The sequence below is a fragment of the Cnephaeus nilssonii genome (assembly GCF_951640355.1).
Source record: "Cnephaeus nilssonii genome assembly, chromosome: 4".
Lineage (NCBI taxonomy): Eukaryota > Metazoa > Chordata > Mammalia > Chiroptera > Vespertilionidae > Cnephaeus > Cnephaeus nilssonii.
In genome coordinates, this window is record NC_137075.1 from 88,667,525 (window position 1) to 88,681,014 (window position 13,490).

Here is a 13,490-nt window from a genome sequence, read left to right on the forward strand (position 1 = left end):
GGGAGGGAGGGTCTCTCTCTCCTCTCTCTTGCTGTTGGACTGCGTGACAACCCCTTTTCCGAGCAAGAATGGAGCCCTTCGGCTGACCCCACCTGGGGTGGGGGTCAGGGATGGTGGAGGGATGATGGAGGGAACTCTGTTTAGCATCCAGATGCTGCCGCAGAGAGGAAAGGGACCCCGGGTTTGGGTTTGTCCCTAGAGCTAGGCAAGGTGACCCATTGGTCCACCTGCCCGACTCCTGGTTTCACCTGGATGCCCCACCCAGGACTTGGCTTGATTGCTCTTGGGGATCCTGTAGTTTCAGCTTCATCTAGTGACCCACACCACCCGCCGGCTCCTGGTCACTCACCATCAGCAGTGGTGGCCTTCACAGCCCTCTGCTCTCCCAGCCCACTGAGGATGCTCATGAAGCAGGGCTGCTCAGTGTGCTCACTGCTCTGCCCCCAGCACAGAGAGCAGGCCCTGCTTTAGACAGATAAGTATTTAATCACGGAGTGAATGAAGCCTCACAAACACCTTACCCTGCCTGTCGTCTTTCAGGACATTTGAATGTGGACAGGTGTTGAATGCAATAACAAGACGTGTGTAGAGAAGAAGGAGCAGAGGTTCCCAAACTTTTTATGGCGCTGTTAGCATCTCAATTTTTTCATGATACCCCTTGGTTGAAGGAAACACCTAAAGGTTTTGTTTATTAAGGAGTTGGGCCCAAACAACTTAAATATTTATAGTTTCACATTAGCCATTTGAAAAAATAATACACAAAAGTTTACATTTAAAATATTTTATGTTATTGTTAACCCCAATTACACACTAATGGATGTGTGTGCTTGTTGGGCACTACATACCTTCTCACACTTTGTAGCAATTTTTAAAAAATATGTTTTTTATTGATTTCAGAGAGAGGAAGGGAGAGGGAAAGAGATAGAAACATCAATGATGAACGAGAATCATCAATTGGTTGCCATCTGCACGCCCCCTAATGGGGATTGAGCCCACAGCCCAGGCATGTGCCCTGACTGGGAATGGAACTATGACCTCCTGGTTCATGGGTCAATGCTCAACCACTGAGCAATACTGGCTGGGCACCTTCTTACACTTTGGAATCAGGTTGTACCCCACTGCCCTCATTCCTGGTTCCACATTGATTTTTTTTAAATCACAGCAACTACTGAAAACCCAGCTTCTTAAGGATATGACACCATTGCAAAGAATGTAATGTGATCTAATGTTGAAACGGTGAGCTCCCTCCAGCTAGTCCTTCACGTGGTGTCTGACAGATGTGGAGTGCTGTTTACCTGGACAATTTTAAACTTCCTACACGTGTGCTTCAGTGTCCAGGGTACCTTAGCCCACAGTTTGGAAACCAGGATGGTAGAAGAGCTGGTTCAAGCCCTAGTTTGTTAGTTTGCTTTTTTATATGTTTATTTATTTAACAAACACTTCCATGGCGCTACTCTGTGCCAGGCCCTGTTCTAAGGGCTTTACAAGTATTGTTTAATCATCATAAATAATTGATGCGAGGATATGATACCCCATTGTTTGGTCAAGCACCATTGTAGGTGTTGCTGTTAAGGTATTGTTTGGATATGATTATCATTTAAATCAGATTGAATAAAGCAGATTGCCCTCTATACTGTGGGTGGGCCTCATCCAATCAGTTGAAGGCCTTAAGACTGAGGTTTCCTCAAAACCTTAATCTAGAAATCCCGCTCAAGTTTCCAGCTTTCTTCTCTACAAAATTGAGACTCAAGACTACAGCAGCAATTCTTACCTAGATTTCTAGACTGTTGGCCTGCCCTACAGATTTCAGACCTGCTAGCTTCCTCAATTACATGAGCCAATGCATTAAAATCAGTTGCTCTATCTCTTCCTCTCTCTATATTTGTAGTTTTTCCTCTGGAGAAGCTCAGTTCTGACTAAAACATATTGTTACTCTCATTTATGGATGAAGATACTGTTCAGCTACTTACACCTTCTCATTGGGCCTCTGTTTTATCATAGCCAAATAAAGGAGTTAAATAAGGTGAATTCAGAGTTATTTCCAATGCTAACATCTGGGCTATAAAATGATGGAAAAGTAGGACTACAATCTTGCCAAGGATGCTGTGGTCCTCCTTGTTGGTTGACCATCCCACAGCCAATCCTAACCACTTCTCCCTGTCACCACTTACTTTATAGTTTAGATGCTCTCATTCCTAGTTTCGCTTACAGCTAGATGTAGCATGTGAACTTCTTCTGGCAAACAATATATAAAGGAGAAATGTACTGGGAACGTCTACAAAATACACTGAGTGGCCAGATTGTTATGATCTCTGAACGCATAATCTGGCCACTCAGTGTATATCCTGTATAATAAAAGGCTAATATGCAAATTGTCCCCTCGAGCACGAGTTCAACCAGCAGGCAGGCCGGCCAACCGCCCATGTCCCCTCCCCCTGGCCAGGCTGGCTGGACCCCACCCATGCACAAATTCATGCACCGGGCCTTTAATGCACACACACACACACACACACACACACACACACACACACACACACATATACATACACACACATTGAGTGGCCAGATTATTATGCGTTCAGAGATCATAATAATCTGGCCACTCAGTGTATATTTTGCTTCCCCATAGGACAAGCTTGGAGAAGAGAATTCACTGGTGCTGATCTTTCCCATTTCTTTGTGACTGAAAGAAGGCCATGATGCCTGGAGCTGCTGCAGCCACCCTGTGGCTATGAGGCACAAACCAATAGGTAAGGATGATGGGACAGGAACAAAAGAGCCTGGATCCTTTATATATAGTAAAGCTGCCAAACCAACCATAAGGCCTGTAGCTTCTGGACTTCTTGGTATGCAGTCTGTGCAAATCCTTATAGTTAAGCCACTGTGGCAGAGCGTTCTGTTACTTGCAAATCACAGCATTTTCAACTGATACACGTGTCTTCTTCTATTGCTAGAGGCCATGGCTTAGCTTGGTGAGTGATCAAGGAAAGGGTCCTGACTTTGGGGATTGTCATTTTGGGCCTTAAGGAAATTGACTGTACTCTTTTTGATTGAGTCATAACTTTGACTCCAAGGAGACACTAATTCCGTATTGTCCCAAGTTTCCAATGGGTGGTGCTACACAGTCTTGATCCCTGAGATTGATATTCCCCAGATGGTTTTGGAATAGTGTGCTTATTCAAATAGATGGATTTGGAGCTCCTAGAAAGGCATGTGGGTCACAAGGGGCCAGCCTTGCTCATACCAGCCAAACCTCACTTCCCCTGTTTTGTAAGATTGATTAGGGGAGAGCCAGAGTACCACATTCTTGTACGTGAAGGTGTTTGATAGAGACTTGGGGCCTGATATAGAAATGTGGGTTGGATAATAGCCCAGTTTTAGTTTAACTCTCTTGATCGATCAAGTCCCAGATGTTTGTTTAGCAAACACTTTCATAATACTATGTGTCAGGCCCTGTTCTAAGAGTTTTACAATATTAGCTCATTTAATCATCACGACAATCTTATGAGATAGCTGCTATTATTATTCACACTAAAGAGGTCTGATCATTGCATTGATGTCAGCCTCAATGGAGTAAGTAGTGGCCAGCCATCAGGCCCTGCTCTTAATCCTATTTTCTATTAAGCCTTTTTAAGAATCAGGGACTTGGGCCCTGGCTGCTGTGGCTCAGTTGGTGGGAGTGTTGTCCCGTACACTGAAAGGTGGTGGGTTTGATTCCTGGTCAGGGCACATACCCAGGTTGCAGGTTCAATCCCCGATAGGAGGCAACTGGTCACTGTTTCTCTCTCATGTTTCTCTCTCTCCCTTCCTCTATCAAAAATTAATAACAATAATAATAGTAAAAGAATTAGGAAACACATGTCCATAGTTTAGGACTGCCAGAGCCATCATATGTTAGATAATTTCAATGGACTGCAATCACAGGGTTGAGACTATCCAGCTGAGATTTAATAAGATTACATATAAAACCATGCACCTTTGTTTTTTAAAAAACAATACAAAAAAAAACAACTCTATTGTACGAACACAGAGAGGAACATGGGTAGCCACATGGCAGTGCATGTGATGGAAGTCCTGGGTATGTTAGTTGCCTGCAGGATCAGGGTACCAGCCCTGCAGTGTGGTCACTTAATAGCAAACCAGACCCTTCGTGTGTGATGCAAGTGGGGTGTCCAGGATGGGGTAGGAGAGACCTGGGACCCACTTTTCACAGTTGATACCACTCTGAGTTCTCATCTCTTTCACTGACCAGCTGAGTGGTCCAAACCAAGCCAGTTAACCCCTCTGACTCACATTCTCCATCTGCCCCAATGGGGTGGTGCTGTCTGCTGTCTCAGGGGTTAAGAGGAGGCTCGGGTGCAGTAAAAGGTCTGAAGGGTTTGAGGAAGTTAGTTCACTGTCCAGGGAGATGGAAGAGGCTGGCAGTAGGTGGTGAGGTGGAGAAGGAGACACCTGCAGGAGGGAGGAGCCGGGCCCGGGTTGCAGAGACTTCCTTGAGGGCCGTGCTCCCTCTGGGGAAGAGGCAGGTGCTGTAAATGACCAGAACTGGGACCAAGGGAGATGGCGGGTGTCTGTGAAGCATGAATGGGGGTGAGCCTGTCTGAAGAACTGCGAATTCTAATTTGATAAAACCATTGCAGACCAAATAACAGGCACCTGGGGAGCTATATTTGACTTATGGAACCCAATTTGCAGTCCCTCAGACGAGTAGGTAAAAAAGGACTTGGGACTGGCTGGTGTCTTATGAATGAGTGCGTTGCAGAATGATTGACTCATCCTGACTCCGGGTCCAGCCATGGAAGTGGTACATGCCTAGGTCCCAGGTCAGGGATTCAGGCCATCAGATTCCATTTCTTCTCAGATGCGAGTCACTGAACCTTGGAAAGGCCCTGATGAGTCCTGCACACGACCCATGAAGTTATCCCCTCAGTGCCCTCTGTCCAGGTGAGCTTTCACCAGGTCAGGGGCACCACTCCAGGCTCTCCCTAGCAAATGGGGACTGCTCCTGGCCTGGTGATGCTCTGTCCTGTTCCCTGCCCAGAAGAAGCTGCTGAGAGGCCCACCCAAGGAGGGGTCAGGCCAGGGGTTGCTTGGCTTAAGGCTGGTTTTCTTTCCTCCTCCTTCTCCTCCCCCCTCGCCCTCCCCCCCCCCCTCCCCAAGGTTGCGATAAGGCAGCCTAGAAGCCAGCTGCCCTTGCCCATCCCACCCTCCTCAGGGACATTGGGCTGGACGTGACATTGGGACTTCTGAGGAGCCTGCTGGCTTTGGCAAAGTTGATTGGGACCCACATGTCAGCCTAGGCCACTTCCTCATCACCGTAACTCTGAGCCCAATAACAGGAGCCCGGGAATGTGCTAGCACAGGCCTAGGGAGCCCACTCCATTACTCTTTTATTCACTCGGGAGATTTATGGGGCCTATCTCCCTTCCCTTTGTCCACCTGCGAGGCCCTATAAGTCATGTCCCGAGGCTGACAGGTCACAGGCCTATGCTGCTGCTCTGTCACAGTGAGTGATGCTAGGGGTGATTGAAAGAGAGGAAGGGTGAGAGGTCAGCAGCAGACGGCATGATGGGAGTTTGGGATGTAATTATCACCCCTGTGACATACTGCTGGGCTGCTCTCCCCTTCTGATAATAGGTATACACACTTGGGTGGGTGCAGCTCAGAGAGGGGGAGGGGGGATGATGCTCAGAAGTGCTGGAAGGACCTGCTGGACTGGGCTGGGTGTCACGGGCCTCCCGAGGGAGCTTAGAGCACCAAGGGACAGAAGAGTACGGGTGGATCCCGGGTAGGCAGCACCTCCCTGCAGAGAGAGGGTCCCCCAAGCCCACAGCACAGTGCCTGGAACGGAGGAAGCACTGTTTGCTGTCATTATTGTTACTGGTTTGCAGGAAACTATGAAGGGCAGGCACAGATAGAGCAAACTCAGAGGGTAACTAAAAAGTAAAGTCACCACAATGCCCTGGGCTGAGGCCTCCCTCATTTCCTGGACTGCTTGGCGCTTCCCACTGGCGTCCAGTCAGGGGCTCCCAGCTCTAGGGGTGCCCAGGGGATGTCAGGTCCCGACCTGCTCAGAAACCCTCCCTCACCCACTGGCTGCAGCGTCTGGAAGTTTCGCTCCAGAGGACCACTGCATCTGCCGGGAGGAGAGAGGGCCAGGCCCAGGACAGCTGGGACCTACCAGAACAGCAAGATCAGCGTGCCCAGGGGGTCTGAGGATGAGTTTTCATGGGAGTGGAAAAGGTCAGAAAGGGTTATGCTAGAGGTGGGTTTTAGAGGTTCCTGAGGAGACCAAGTCTTGCCTAGAGTCTGAGTGGCTGTGGGAGGCTCCAGAGAAAATCCCTGGCTGCACAGCATGTCACCCAGGGCTGGCCACCCCCTAAATGCAGGACAGTCACAGTTGGTTGGAGCGTAGTCCAATGCACCAAAAAGTTTCAGGTTCAATTCCTGGTCAGGGCACGTACCTAGGTTGTGGGTTTGATCCCTAGATATCTCTCTCTCTCTCTCTCTCTCTCTCTCTCCCTTCCTCTCTCTAAAATCAATAAAACATATCCTCGAGTGAGGATTAAAATATTTTAAATATTAAAATGAGAAAAATTGATCAAAGAGTGTGGCTTTCTTGGTGTAGACCTTGAAATTAGATAGAACCTAATGTATTAGTCTGCTCAGGCTGCCATAACACAAGCCATAGACTGGATGGCTTAAACAACAGTCCTTCATTTCTCACAACTAGAGGCTTGAAAGTCCAAGATCAAGATACTTATTGATTGGTCCCTGGTGAAAACCCTCTTCTTGGTTTATAGAGAGCCTCCTTCTCACTGTGCCGTCAAGTGGAAGAGAGAGGGAGCTGGTGTCTCTTTTCTTCTTGTAAGGACTTCACCCACTGGCCCCACCTTCAAATACCTCCACTTTGGGAGTTAGGGCTTTAGCATATGAATTTGTGGGGGAGGGGCAAAACACTCAGTCCTTAACACGTGAGTTAGAATCCTAGCCATTTCCTCTGTGGCTTTGGCGAATCACTCTTTCAAACTGTTTACTCAGCTGTAAAAATGGGGCTCACATCCCTCACTTCACTGGATTGCGATGTGTCTTCAAAGACCCCATGAGAAATGCCTGGCCTATAAACGTAAGTCCCATTTAACTGATGACTTGAACTTTGCTTCCCTACTAGCCCTCCATCAAAGCCCCTCCACCTTCATCTCCCTGCCAACTTCCCTCACCTCAGGCACACGACTCAGGCACACGACTTCCTGTTTGTAAGCTTCTGCATTAAGGTTTGTGAAAGGGGAAAACGCAACATGTGTGCCAATGTCCTCCACCCAACGCCAGTAGGAATGAATTTCTAGTTTAAGGAAGTTAAATGATGGATTTGTTGCAATGAGGCAAAAGAGTGCCATGGGGAACGGTAGAATGTCTCAATAAGAGAGGGTTAGAAATGAATTATTTATAGGAGTTGGACTCATGATAGGAGATTTGGGGGAGGGTTCAAGGAAGCAGGGCTTTGCTCTGGGTTGGATGCTGTCAGGAAGATGGGGCAATTCTATGACTGGGTATCTTAATGAATCGTATCTAGAAGACAGGAATAGATGTAGGCTAAAGCTATAACTGGTGAAGAAAGCAGCAGTCATCCAGTTAGCCCGGACAGGGGGAGAGTTGGTCATTTTGTGCTTTGGATATTGTTCTTGTTTTTGTCTGTGTTTAGACATGATCTTGAAGAAGTCTGGTTTTCACCTCGATTCATTGCAGTCATAGAGTAGCTTTGTCTGATGCTGGGTTCTGTGAAATTGTTTACAATCACCAGGAAAGCACCACAGTCTACCTTTGAGTGCCAGGCGGCCAACTCTCTGATGTGAAAACAGCTTTTCTCTTTCTCGTGTGTGAACAGCTTTGAAGTCAGTCCAAGTATTTGTAGGGTCCTTGATCATTCTGACTTGGGTTGGAAGAAGAGGATGACATTAGCCTAGTTCCCTTCCCTTTCCTGTTCTTCCACCTTTGCCCAGAGAACTCCAAGGGCCTCCCTGCTCTCAAGCAGCCCTGAGGTGACAGGGTCCCCAAAGGCCAGGAATCTGCATTCTCAGCAGCTGCCATGGCAGATAGGCCTGAGATGGAAGTGTGTGCCAGGGGTCAGGGAGATAGAGAATGTTCTCTATTGAGAAGATGAGAATCCTATTCCCAGCCCAGTGCAGGACTACATGAAGGTGGGAGTGAAGAATCTGTGGGGACAGACAGTGGTCAGAGAATCAATGCATGTTAGTGCTGCAGAGACCATTTGGAGCAGTAAGAGAAGTATAGACTATTTTTATTTTATTTTTAAATATGTTTTTATTGATTTTAGAGAGAGAAAGGGAGAAGTACAGAGAGATAGAAACATCGATGAGGGAGGAACATCGATCAGCTGCCTCCTGCACACCCTTACTGGAGATCAACCCTGAAACCTGGGCATGTGCCCTGACTGGGAGTTGAACCAGTGGCCTCTTGGTTCATGGGTTGATGCTCCACCCCTGAGCCAAACTGGCCGGGCAGTACAGACTAATTTTAGCTGCAGAACTTTTTCTTCAAATGAAATTCTGCACAGGAACCATGTAAAACACAAACATAGTGGAGCCACTGCAGTTGAGTCAGAAGAGTTTGGTGTTGAGGCCCATCCATCCCCCCTCTTGAGCCCCTTCATCAGTGTTCCCTAAGTGTCTCTGGGGATCCCTTAGAACTCTGGGGCTTGAAGGGATAAAATCTCTCATTTCACTCAACATTTCACTTTCTAGAAACCTAGAAAGGAACTTCACCCTCACCAACCTTCTAGATTCTCCTGAGTCCTCCATGACCTGGGGGACTTTGTTCACATCTCATCCAGGGATTTTTCAACAAGATTATTATTCTCAAAACTTTCTTTTGGGAGACGTTGGTCAAAGGGTACAAAGATGCAGTTATGTAGGATGAAAAAGCCTGGAGATTTAATGTACCAGCATGATAACTACACCTAATGATACTGTGTTGAACACCGGAAATATGCTAACAGAGTAGATTTCAGGTACTCTCAACTACACACAAAATGATACTGTAGTAATCATTTTACTATCTATATTTATACTAAGCCATCATGTTGCATAGCATAAACATTTTTAATTTTAAAATATATAAATTCAAAAAAGTTACATCTCCCCTTGATGGTGAGGAGGCATGACAGATACTTCTGGGGTGCTGGAACTGTACCATATCTTGATCTGAGTACATGAGTATATTATACATTGTATAGGGGGTTGCCTGATCCAACTCAAGCTGGCTCACACCAGCTGATAAGAATCAATTGTAGGCATCTCTTCCCAACTCTGTATTCAGTGACATAATGTTGGTGACTTGAAATCAACCATGGTGAGAATATTTGCACCACAGTAATGGGCAAAATAGCAATCAGGGCTCCCCCGCCCCGCCCCCCCCCCCCCCCCCCCCCACCGCAGAGCCAGTCAAACACTTAACTGCATACAGCTGGTGTATACATACGTAAATATTCATTGGGCCGTATTCTAAAATTTGTACACTTTACCGCATGTGTGTTCCACCTCAGTAAAAAACATCTGGGGTCTCCAGACTCCTAGTTCCATGATTGCAACCTAAAATTACCTGACTGGTTATCTTTTTCTCCTAAGTGCTGTGCGAGCTAGGACCTCATCTGTCTTGTTCACCACCCAGTAATTAGTGGTTGCATGAAAAAAAGAATACCCATGATGCTCATGCAGCTTAGGCTATCCCAAGAGTGTGCCTATCCATGTCCTGCCTAGGTTTATGCTGCCAAGGGCTGGCGTGCCAATGGGAGTTCCCACCATTGGTGCCTACGCAGACTAGAACTATAAGACTGGCATAGTTTCTTATCCCCATTACTCCGCCATATTTGAAATATTTGCCATATTTGCTTTTTTCTTTCTTCAGTTCTTTCCCCCCTCCCCCCATCCTCCTCCCCCAGCTAAATAGAAGTAACTACTGTTTTCTCTCTGGCTCTTTGTCTGTCTCTCTACAGAACACTTACTTAGCCCCGTTGAATAGATATTGGGAGTCATGTCTGCTTCCCCTGTGAGACTAGAGGTTGCTTCAGAAGGACCATATCTTCTTGTCTCTGCATGGATAAGACTGTGAGGCTTAAACCCACAGAGGCCTATAGAATGAATGCAATGTTCAAGAAAAGAAAGAGAGAGTAGGTTTGGAGGGAGAATGAGCTGACCCACTGACAAGGTCACACGTTGCTGAAACAGGGACGACTCTTCAGAAACTGGAAAGGCTCGCGTGGTTTGGGATGTGGCCCGGCCTGGTGGTGGGGGCTGACCAAGTAGCCTTTTGAGATCTTCTCCACTCCTGTACCCCGCTATCCAAAGCAGAGGACATGGCTGTGAATGGAGCACAAGGTCAGAAGTCACTGCCACTGCGGTTGCCCTGGGTGGTGGGCTTCCTGAGATCTGTCGAGACACTCCCATCCCCGCACACAATCTCTAGACTCTTCTGGGTGCTCCAGGCACTAGAGATTTTGCTCACATGGAATCCAGGTCTCCTTTCAACAGGGTTTTTATCCCAAATGTCTCCTTGACTGGGAGAGGGTCAGCACTTGAGGGAGACAATCCGATGGCTAGGAATGTTCTACAGCTTGACCAGGGTGGTGGCCACAGGTGGTTACCTATGTAAAAAGTAACGGCACCTTACGCTTAGAATGGTGCATCCTGTGTGAGTTATACCTCAATGGAAAAATAAAGGAAACAAAACCAAACCCCGCCCTCTGTTGAGAAAGGCCCTCGATAAGTGAATAGCCACCCCTCCCCCCCCCCTGCCACCCCCCTCCCCGGCTCCTGCACGGGTTCTGAGCCAGGGACCAGCTAGGACTGAGGGCGGCTAACCCGGGCAGAGAGAAGACGAGAAGGTGCGGAAAGGAAAAGCCCCTCAAGCTTCCCAGGGAAAACGAGGGCTCCAGGGCTGGTCAGGTCACGGCACTGGGCGCGGAGGGAAAACCCTTGGGAAGGCGGAGGGCAGAACGGAGTCGGGAAGAAAGACAGCGCTGGCTGAGGGGCGGTGAGTGGGCGCGGGAGCCAGCGCGCTGACCGCGGCTTGTCTCCGAGGAGGCGCGGGCGCTGGGGAGGAGGAGAGGGGAGAGACAGCGTGACTGCGTCTGATCTACAGTGACGAGTACCAATGTTAACTGTCACCTCTCATCTCCAAACTAAATCACACCTGGAATTGGAGGCACCGAGGAGCTGATAGAGTCAGCCTCGCAGAGGAGACAAGTCAATCAGTGCGGAGATGCACGCCGAGACACCAGCTCCGCGAGGCCGGGCGCCTTCATTCATTCTGGGATTTACACTTGTCAGGCTGCTGCCTGGGGGTGCGCAGGAGGAGGGGTGCGCAGGAGGCTGGTCTCATTTCAGCTCCACTTACAACGGGATGACTGGCGGCTTCTCCCCGGGGGGCTCAGCAGGCTGGATCCACTTCCTCTTGCTCCTCTTCCACTTCTTTATGCCGTGGGTCATTCCCCAGGGTCAGTGGACAGTGATCAGGACAGCTGGGTGGTCTCAGGGCCAGGGATATTGGCAGCCCAGCAACCCTTGTCACACTGGGAACACATGAGGGCAAAAAGAATTCCGACCTGGGCACCAGGTCAAGTGTTTGGGAAGGAGCAGTGGGGCCTGTGGGGGAAGGGGGGATAAGTCCCAATCGACTACTTTGGAGCAATTCTGTGGTCAGATGAAATGGGAGAGATCTTTAGTTTTCCTTCCATTCATTCCTTTACTCATTCAATAAATGGTATTGCATCAGGCTCGCTGCGAAGGGCTGAGAATTCAACAGAGCTCCCCTATCCTGCAAGAAAGAGGGCATTAAAGTGTTAAAAGTTCCAAGTGTGCTGTTTCTGTCTTAGAATAAGTGCATTGACCTACAGCCCCCTACCACACGACTCCATCTCTGACCATACCCTCATAATCCTCAGCACAGTCATTTATAAAAGTGATTTTTCACACATAAACATAACTGTGCTAAGTGCCAAGGAAAATGCCTGGAGATATACATTCCAGATGGAGAGGAAACCATCAAGTTTCCATTGCTGTTTAAACATCTATTTTATTTTTGTCACTATGAAAGTAATATAAATGTACTACAGAAAACTTGGAGTAATAGAGAGGGAAACAAAATCACCTAAAGACGAAGTTAGCATTTTGACATGCTTCCTTCCAGTCTTTTTTCTTATATCTCTTTAACTTCCTCCCGGCCCACCCTAAAAAGCCATTAGTATGTCCTATGTCACTGAATGTGGAGTTAGGATGGATGCATCATTTTCTCCTCTGACCCCCAGTCAGAGTGGCCCCTGAGGACAAGACCTCCTTCTGCTTGGTGCTCAGGCACAGACATGGTGATACAGGCATTTGGCAGGCTGATCTCTTAATCCAGATTGGTGTAGTCATTTGAAACTGAAAGCAGCTCCTTTTTATGTCGCCTGCTTCTCGGCATTAACTTCTCTTTGATGTAATTTTTGCTTCCGATGCTCTCTCCCTTCATGGGTTAGATTAGTGTGAAATTGGCCTGGTTCCTCCTGAGACGCAGTGTTAAGCTTCAAATGCTCGGTCCTTATTGGAAATCCTTAACCCACATCAAGAGAGGAAAGTGGCAGTGTTACTTGGGAATGCGTGGGGTGGGGGTGGAGGATCGAGTGTAGGGTAAGAGGGAGAGAAGTGCATGTTGGCAAGAGGAGGATGGGGAAGTTGAGACTCTTCCCTATCAACTGCTACAGATCTGCTCACCTTAATCTTGGTGGGAGAGGGGAGGAATGGATCTTAGGGAACTTGAAACATGATAATCTACCAAGAAATCCTGTTTAGTTGGCGGGAGTTCTGGTTGGAGCTGTCCAAAGATCTTGGTCCTGAAAGGAAGAAAGAAGGGTTGCCGGTGTTTGGGGAAATAACAGGGCAATGCTACATACCCCTGTTTCTATCCCTGGGTTATGCCTTTTCCTATGGGTGTTCCACTTGGTTCATATGTGACCTTGAAGTGCATACCAGATACAATTGTGAGGACTGGCAGAAGTGTGTCTCTTCACCAGTTCTGCCCAGCTCTCTTGCCTAGTTCCCATGAGGCAGAAAATGGCAACTTGTAATTGGGCCAAGCTGCTGGAGGGAGGTACTTAACTGAGCATCTAACCCAGGGAGAGGTCACCCTCCCCCATTTTAAAGGCAGAACGAGGGTGGGGGTCCGGCTGTGATTTGGACTGTTCCAGAGGGAAGAGATGCTCCAGGTTTGTGATCACACCTCCAACTTACTCCCCCAATAACAACCTCAGGCCTTCTGTCCTCAAATCGGATTGCTGCCTGAGGATATCACTGGAGGACAGAAACTAACAACCTGGTTCACCCTGTCCACACAGGCAGTGAACCGTCTGTCTATCAGGGTGTTCTGAGGGAACTTCAGGCTCTCCAATTCAAGGACAGTTGAGCTCTAGACATTTCTAATTTGTTTACAACCTGCAT

At 48.0% G+C, this 13,490-nt stretch overlaps 1 pseudogene across 1 annotated transcript in view; it reads left to right on the top strand.

Annotated features, from left to right (window-relative positions):
• The first annotated feature begins 2,310 nt into the window (after window positions 1-2,310).
• LOC307098124 (large ribosomal subunit protein eL21-like) overlaps window positions 2,311-13,490 on the top strand; it is a 77,375-nt pseudogene continuing 66,195 nt past the window's right edge. Inside the window, exon 1 of the transcript XR_013815252.1 lies at window positions 2,311-2,336. The product of XR_013815252.1 is annotated as a large ribosomal subunit protein eL21-like (transcript). The remainder of the gene's footprint in view (window positions 2,337-13,490) is intronic.